Source organism: Somniosus microcephalus, chromosome 4 (genome assembly GCF_052327205.1).
Source record: "Somniosus microcephalus isolate GS21.2 chromosome 4, FLI_Smic_1.0, whole genome shotgun sequence".
Lineage (NCBI taxonomy): Eukaryota > Metazoa > Chordata > Chondrichthyes > Squaliformes > Somniosidae > Somniosus > Somniosus microcephalus.
Window position 1 is genome coordinate 129,766,570 of NC_140990.1, and position 8,030 is coordinate 129,774,599.

The window sequence follows — 8,030 nt, forward strand, 5'->3', positions numbered from 1 at the left end:
AGTAAATTGGGATGTTTATGTCTCTGGTACAGGAATGTCACCTGTCAGTAAATTGGAATGTTTGTTTCTCTGGCACAATTTGGTCCACTGTCAGTGAATTGTGATGTTTGTATCTCTGGTACAGAAATTTCACCTGGCAGTATATTGGAATGTTTGTGTCTCTGGTACAGGAAGTTCATCAGGCAGTAAATTGTGATTTTTTTTTGTCTGGTACTGGAAGTTCACCTGTCAGAAAATTGGAATATATTGTTTCGGTACAGGAATGTCTCCTGTCAGTAAATTGGGATGTTTGTGTCTCTGGTACAGGAAGGTCGCCTGTCTGTAAGTTGGGATGTTTGTTTCGCTGGTACATGTAGGTCAGCTGTCAGTAAATTGGGATGCTTGTGTCCCTGGTACAAGAAGGTTACCTGTCAGTAAATAGGGATGTTTATGTCTTTGGCACAGGATGGTCACCTGTTAGTTAATTGGGATGATTGTTTCAGTGGTACAGGAAAGTAACATGCCATTAATTGGGGGGGTTTCTGCCTTGCCTCTGGTTCAGGAATTTTTCATATCAGTAAACTGGGATGCTTGTGTCTCTGGTACAGGAACAACACCTGTCTGTATTTTGGAATGATTGTGTCACTGGCACAGGAATGCAACCTTTCAGTAAATTGGGATGTTTTTGCCTCTGGTACAGGGAGGTCACCTGTCAGTAAATTGGGATGTTTGTGTCTCTGGTACAGGAATGCCCCGTGTCAGTTACTGAGATAATTGTTTCAGTGGTTCAGGAAGGTCACATGCCTTTAAACTGGGATGATGTTGTTTCTGGTACAGGAAGTTCACCTCTCAGTAAATTAGGATGTTTCTGTCTCTGGTACAGGACGTTCACCTGTATGTAAATTGGGATGTTTGTGTCTCTGGTACAGGAATGCCACCTGTCAGTATATTGTGATATTTGTGTCTCTGGTACAGGAACGTCACATGTGTGTAAATTGGGATGTTTGTGTCTCTGCTACAGGAATGCCACCTGTCAGTAAATTGGGACATTTGTGTCTCTGGTACAGGAAGGTCACCTATCAGTAAATTGGATTGTTTGTGTCTCTGGTACATGTATGCCACCTGTCAGTAAATTGGCATGTTTGTGTCTCTGGTACAGGAAGTTCACCTGTCAGAATATTGGGATGTTTGAGTCTCTGGGACAGGAGGTTCACCAGTCAGGACATTGGGATGTTTGTTTCAATGGTACGGGAATGTCAACTGTCAATAAATTGGGATGTTCATGGCTCTGCTACAGGAATGCCACCTGTCAGTAAATTGGGATGTTTGTGTCTCTGGTACAGGAAGGACGGCAGTCAGTTAGTTGGCATGTTATTGTCGCTGGTACAGGAAAATCACCTACCTGTAATTTGGAATGATTGTTTCTCTGATACAGGACGATCTCCATTAAGTTTTTTGGGATGTTTCTGTCTCTGGTACAGGAATTTCACCTGTCAGAATATTGGGATGTTTGTTTCAGTGGTACAAGAAGGTCACGTGCCATTAACTTGGGATTTTTGTGTCTCTGGTACTGGAAGTTCACCTGCTGTAAATTGGGATGTTTGTGTCTCTGGTACAGGAAGATAACCTGTCAGTTAATTGTGATGTTTTTGTCTCTGGTACGGGAAAGACACCAGTGTCTATTTTGGGATGTTTGTTTCTCTATTACAGGAAGGTCACCTGTGTGTAAATTGGAATATTTGTGACACTGATAAAGGAATGCCAACTGTCAGTAAATTGGGATTTTTGTGTCGCTGGTACTGGAAGTTCACCTGTCAGTAAATTGGGATATTTATGTCGCTGGTACAGGAAGTTCACCTGTCAGTAAATTGGGATATTTATGTCGCTGGTACAGGAATGCTATCTATCAGTAAATTGGGATTTTTGTGTCTCTGGTACAGGAATGTCACCTGTCAGTAAATTGGGATGTTTGTGTCTCTGGTACATGAAATTCACCACGCAGTAAATTGGGATGTTTGTGTCTCTGGTTCAGGAAGGTTACCTGTCAGTAAATTGGAATGCTTGTGTCTCTGGTACAGGAAGTTCACCAGGCAGTAAATTGGGATGTTCGTGTCTCTGGTACAGGAAATTCACCAGGCAGTAAATTGGGATTGGTTTTGTCTGGCACTGGAAGATCTCCTGTCAGTAAATTGGAAAGTTTTGTTTCGGTAGAGGAAGGTCTCCTCTCAGGAAATTGGGATGTTTGTGCCTCTGGCACAGGAGGCTCACCTGTCAGTAACTTGTGCTGTTTGTGTCTGTGGTACAGGAATTTCACTTGTCTGTATATTGGGATGTTTGTGTCTCTGTTTCAGGAAGGTTACCTGTCTGTAAATTGGGATGTTTGTGTCTCTGGTACAGGAAGGTCACCTGTCAGTAAATTAGGATGTTTGTGTCATTCTTACAGGAAGTTCACCTTTCAGTAAATTGGGATATTTATGTCTCTGGCACAGCACGGTCACCTCTCAGTTAATTGGGATGTTTGTTTCAGTGGTACAGGAAAGTAATGATGCGCCATCAATAACTGCAGAAGACTAAGAGTTAAACTTATAACAAGTAGGCTTTTATTAACAAAAGAATACGAGCATGCCTCTGCTGGTAGACCGATTCTTGAAGCCTGGGGGACTGGAGGTCAATCACCTTTATACCTGGGCTTGGGGTGGAGCCAGGGGTGGAGCCAGGTGTGGCATGCCCAGACATGTTCTGTACAGGCAGATTAGTGGTTTACCACATTCACCCCTTGTTTAAAATGAGTCCGGCAGGGTGAAGTGTCTCAGAAGTTCGTACAGGCAAGTCTCTCCGGGGGTCTTGTCTGCCGTAGTGATCATCGTGGTGCCGGGTGCGGTGGTTCTTTTCCTGCGGCCGTTTCCCGCGTGGGCCGGAGCACTGGCATGTCGTTTTCATGGGTGCGGGGTCGGTGGGTGTATAAGGGTGGGTCACAGGGCACTGGCGTGCCGTCTACTTGGGTTAGATGTGGATTCCCTTCTAGGGGTGTGTCGTGGGTAATGGTAGTGGGTAATGGTAATGAGTAGTGGGTAATGGTGTTTCTGGTGGCATCTGCGGGTGCGAGGTCTCGTATGGAGACCGTGTCCTCCCGCCTATCAGGATACGCCACATATGCATATTGTGGGTTGGCGTGGAGGAGGTGGACCCTTTCGACCAGGGGGTCTGTTTTATGGCTCCTCACGTGCTTCCTGAGCTAGACGGGCCCTGGAGACGTCAGCCATGGCGGTAGCGGTGTCCCCGAGGTGGATTTCCTAGGGAAGACAAACATTTTCTCCTGAGGGGTGGCGTTCGTGGCGGTACAGTGTAGTGACCGTAGGAGTGAAGTGCATCGGGGAGGACTTCTTGCCAGCGGGAGGTTGGGAGGCCTCTGGACTTTAAGGCTAGCATGGCGGTTTTCCACACTGTCGTGTTCTCCCTTTTACTTGTCCGTTAACCCGGGGGTTGTAGCTGGTGGTCCTGCTCGTGGCTATCCCTTTTTCAAGCAGGTACTGGCGCAGCTCGTCGCTCATGAACGACGAGCCCCTGTCACTGTGGATGTAGCTGGGAAAACCGAATATGGCGAAGATGTCATTGAGACATTTGATGACTGTGGCGCTGGTCATGTCCGGGCAGGGGATAGCGAACGGGAAACGGGAGTACTCGGCAATGATGTTGAGGAAGTACGTGTTGCGGTCAGAGGAGGGGAGGGGCTCTTTAAAATCTACGCTTAGGCGCTCGAAGGGGCGTGTGGCTTTTATCAGGTGCACCCTGTCTGGCCTATAAAAGTACGGTTTGCATTCTATACAGACTTGGCAGTTCCTGGTCATGGTCCTGACCTCCTCGATGGAGTAAGGCAGGTTGCGGGCCTTAACGAAGTGGAAAAACCTGGTGACCCCTGGGTGGCAGAGATCGTTGTGGAGGGCCCGTAGCCTATCGACCTGTGCGTTGGCACATGTTCCCCGGGATAGGGCGTCCGGGAGCTCATTAAGTTTCCCGGGCCGGTGTAAGATATCCTAATTGTACGTGGATAATTCGATCCTCCACCGCAATATCTTGTCGTTTTTGATTTTGCCCCTCTGCTTGTTATTGAACATAAATGCTACTGATCATTGGTCAGTGAGCAGGGTGAAGCGTTTACCGGCCAGGTAATGCCTCCAATGCCGTACAGCCTCCACTATAGCCTGAGCCTCCTTTCGACTGAGGAGTGTCTAATTTCGGGGCCCTGGAGGGTTCGTGAAAAGAAGGCCACTGGTCTCCCTGCCTGGTTAAGGGTTGCGGCCAGGGCGAAGTCAGATGCATCGCTCTCCACTTGGAAAGGGATGGACTCGTCCACGGCGTGCATTGTAGCCTTTGCAATGTCCTCTTTTATGCGGGTGAAGGCTGCGCGGGCCTCTGCCGCCAGGGGGAAGGAGGTTGACTTGATAAGGGGCCGGGCTTTGTTCGCGTAATTGGGCACCCATTGGACATAATAAGAGAAAAACCCCAGATATCTCTTCAGGGCTTTGAGGCAGTGAGGCAGGGGTAGTTCCAGAAGGGGGCGCATTTGGTCGGGGTCGGGGCCGATGACTCCGTTTTCCACTACACAGCCAAGGATAGTGAGGCGGGTGGTGTGAAACATAAACTTTTCTTTGTTGTATGTCAAATTTATGCGCTGGGCTGTTCGGAGGAATTTTTCTAGATTAGCGTCATGACCCTGCTGGTCATGGCCGCAGATGGTGACATTGTCCAGGTAGGGAAAAGTGGCCTGCAGCATGTTCTGTTCAAACATCCAGTCCATCTCCCTTTGGATGACTGAGACCCCGTTGGTAACGCCGAAGGGAACTCTGAGGAACTGGTAGAGGCGGCCGCTTGCCTCGAAGGCAGTATACTGGCGGTCTTCAGGCCTGATAGGGAGTTGGTGGAATGCCGACTTCAGGTCAATGGTAGAGAATACCCAGTACTGTGCAATCTGATTGACCATATCAGATATGCGGGGAAGGGGGTTTGCATCTAATTGGGTATACCTATTGATTGTTTGACTGTAGTCAATGACCAGGCACTGTTTCTCACCGGTCTTCACGACCACTACTTGGGCTCGCCATGGGCTGGTGCTGCCCTTGATAATCCCCTCCTGCAGGAGTCTCTCTACTTCTATTTTAATGAAGCTTCTATCCCCGGCACTGTACCGCCTGCTTTTTGTTGCGTTGGGCTTGCAGTCGTGGGCGAGATTAGCAAACAACGGCGGGGGGGCTGACTTTCTGGGTGGATAGGCTGCATATTGTGCGTGGCGGTTGTTTTAAATTTTGCCGGCTGCAGACTGTAAGTGGGGGCAGGGGCCCGCCGTACGCCATCGTGACACTCTCTAGGTGGCACTGGAAATCCAGTCCCAGTAGCACAGCAGCGCAGAGCTGTGGCAGGACAAGGAGTTTAAAGTCTTTGTACTCTGTGCCCATTACTGTCAGGGTCGCTACACAGTAGTTGTCGACGTCCGCCGTATGGGACTTGGAGGCCATAGAGACCCGGTGGCGCGTGGGCATGACTGATAGGGAGTAGCGTCGCACCGTGTCGGGGTGGATAAAGCTCTCCGTGCTCCCGCAGTCAAATAGGCAGTTTGTTGCGTGACCGTTTACCTTGATGTCCATCGTGGACCTGGCCAGTTGGTGAGGCCTGGATTGGTCCAGGATGATGGAGGCCATCGTTGAGGTCGGTGGGTCGCTGTTGTACTCGCGCAAGGCAGTGGGGGAGTCAGGGGCCTGGTCCCAAAGTGACGTCCAAGATGGCGGCCCGCACCGCTCACACGTGGCTGGTGATGTCCAAGATAGCGGCCTGCACGGCTCACACGCGGCTGGTGGTGTCCAAGATGGCGTCCTGCACGGCTCACACGCGGCGCTGCTGGTGTTGGTCGGTTTTGCCCTGCACATTTTGGCATAGTGCCCCTTTCTTCCGCATTTGGAACAGATCGCGTCCTTCGCCGGGCAGTGTTGTCTGGGGTGCTTGGCCTGGCCACAGAAATAGCACTTTGAGCCTCTGGACATCGCAGCTGTAGTTGGGCTGCAGGTGGGCCATGGTGGTGTTGGCTTGGCGCAGGCCTGTGGCCTTACCTTATCCCAAGATGGCGGCCCCCGCAATATCCACGGGGCGGGGAGGGCCGTATGGTCGGGGGGGTAGGCATCCATATTTCGGAGGGCCACGTCCAGCGAGTTAGCAAGGGCCACAGCCTTCTGCAGGTTGAGACCACTTTGCTCTAGCAGCCTCTGTCGAGTGTAGCTGGACCTGATGCCGGCGACGTAGGCGTCTCTGATTAGGTCATCAGTATTTTCCGCGGCCGTCACCGATTTTCACTTGCACTCCCGGCTGAGGACTCTCAGTGACTGTAGGTATTCGTCACCTGATTCCCCGGGTCGCTGTTTGCGGGTAGCCAGGAGGTGTCTAGCGTAGACCTCGTTGACTGGCTTAGTATATTGTTCTTTTAGTATCGTGATAGCGGCCGTGTAGGATACAATGTCTCGGATAATCGAATATACTTGGTGGCTCCCCCGTGAGTTCAGTACTAGCAGTTTGTCGGCTTCGGTACTGACGGTAGTGCTGGAGGCCTGCAGGAATGCTTCGAAGCAGCTCAGCCAGTGCTCGAAGTTATTTCATGCATCCGCCGTTTGAGGGTCCAGTTCCAAGCGTTCCGGTTTCAGGATTTGCTCCATTTCAAAACCATTTGTTAATAAAATTGATGCGCCATCAATAACTCCAGAAGACTAAGAGTTAAACTTATAACAAGTAGGCTTTTATTAACAAAAGAATACGAGCATGCCTCTGCTGGTAGACCGATCCTTAAAGCCAGGGGGACTGGAGGTCAATCACCTTAGGGGTGGAGCCAGGGGCGGAGCCAGCTGAGGCATGCCCAGACATGTTCTGTACAGGGAGATTAGTGGTTTACCACACGTAACATGCCTTTAAATTGGGATGTGTGTGCCTCTGCTACAGGCAGTTCACATGTTAGTAAACTGGGATGCTTGTGTCTCTGGTACAGGAAAATCAACTTTCTGTAAATTGGGATGTTTGTGTCATTCTTACAGGAAGTTCACCTTTCAGGAAATTGGGATGATTGTGTCTCTGGTACAGGAAGTTCACCTGTCTGAATTTTGGGATGATTGTGTCTCTGGTACGGGAATGCCACCTGTCAGTAAATTGGGATGTGTTTGCCTGTGGTACAGGGAGGTCACCTGTCAGTAAATTGCGATGTTTGTGTCTCTGGTACAGGAATGCCACGTGTCAGTAAATTGGGACGTTTATGTTTCTGCTACAGGAAGTTCACCTGTCAGTAAATTGGGATGTTTGTGTCTCTGGCACAGGAAGGTCACCTGTCAGTAAATTGGGATGAGTTTATCTCTGGTACAGGAAGTTCACCTACCTGTAATTCGGGATGATTGTTTCTCTGGTACAGGAAAACCTCCTGTTGTGGCAAAGCCATCAAGGGATTCCTGTATAACTGTATAACTGCCTTTAACAAGAGTGCTACAGCACCTAAGTTGTTTACTGTATGTAAATAGCCAGTTCTGGGTTGGTCCCAGAACCAGCGCGATGACGTCATCACGTTGGTGCCGTGACGTCCCGAACAGCGGGAAACGTGATGACGTCATGACGTCAGACTGGGCGGTTCCCAGCTCAGAGCTCGTGAAGCCTGCATTAAGAAAAGACCTGTTGATTGTTTCTCCTGCATGCCATTGTTTGTTCTCTAGTTTACAATAAACTTCGTTTCATTATCGGACTGACTCGAACTCAGTACTTCAGTTAGCGATCTGTCGTTTCCTACATTTCCTGTAAAATATTGCGATGTTTGTGGCTCTGGTATAGGAAGGTCACCTGTCAGTAATTTGGGATGTTTATTTCACTGTTACATGAAGTTCACCTGTCAGTAAATTGGGATGTTTGTGTCTCTGGTACATGAAGATAACCTGTCAGTAAATTGAGATTCTTTTTTTCTCTGGTACAGGAAGGTCACCTGTCTGTATTTTGGGATGTTTATTTCACTGTTACATGAAGTTCACCTGTCAGTA

General features: G+C 49.3%; 1 pseudogene; it reads right to left on the reverse strand.

Moving 5' to 3' along the window:
• Positions 1-548: 548 nt before the first annotated feature.
• On the reverse strand, positions 549-6,677 carry LOC147119768 (uncharacterized; annotated as a pseudogene).
• Between the last annotated feature and the right edge of the window lie 1,353 nt (positions 6,678-8,030).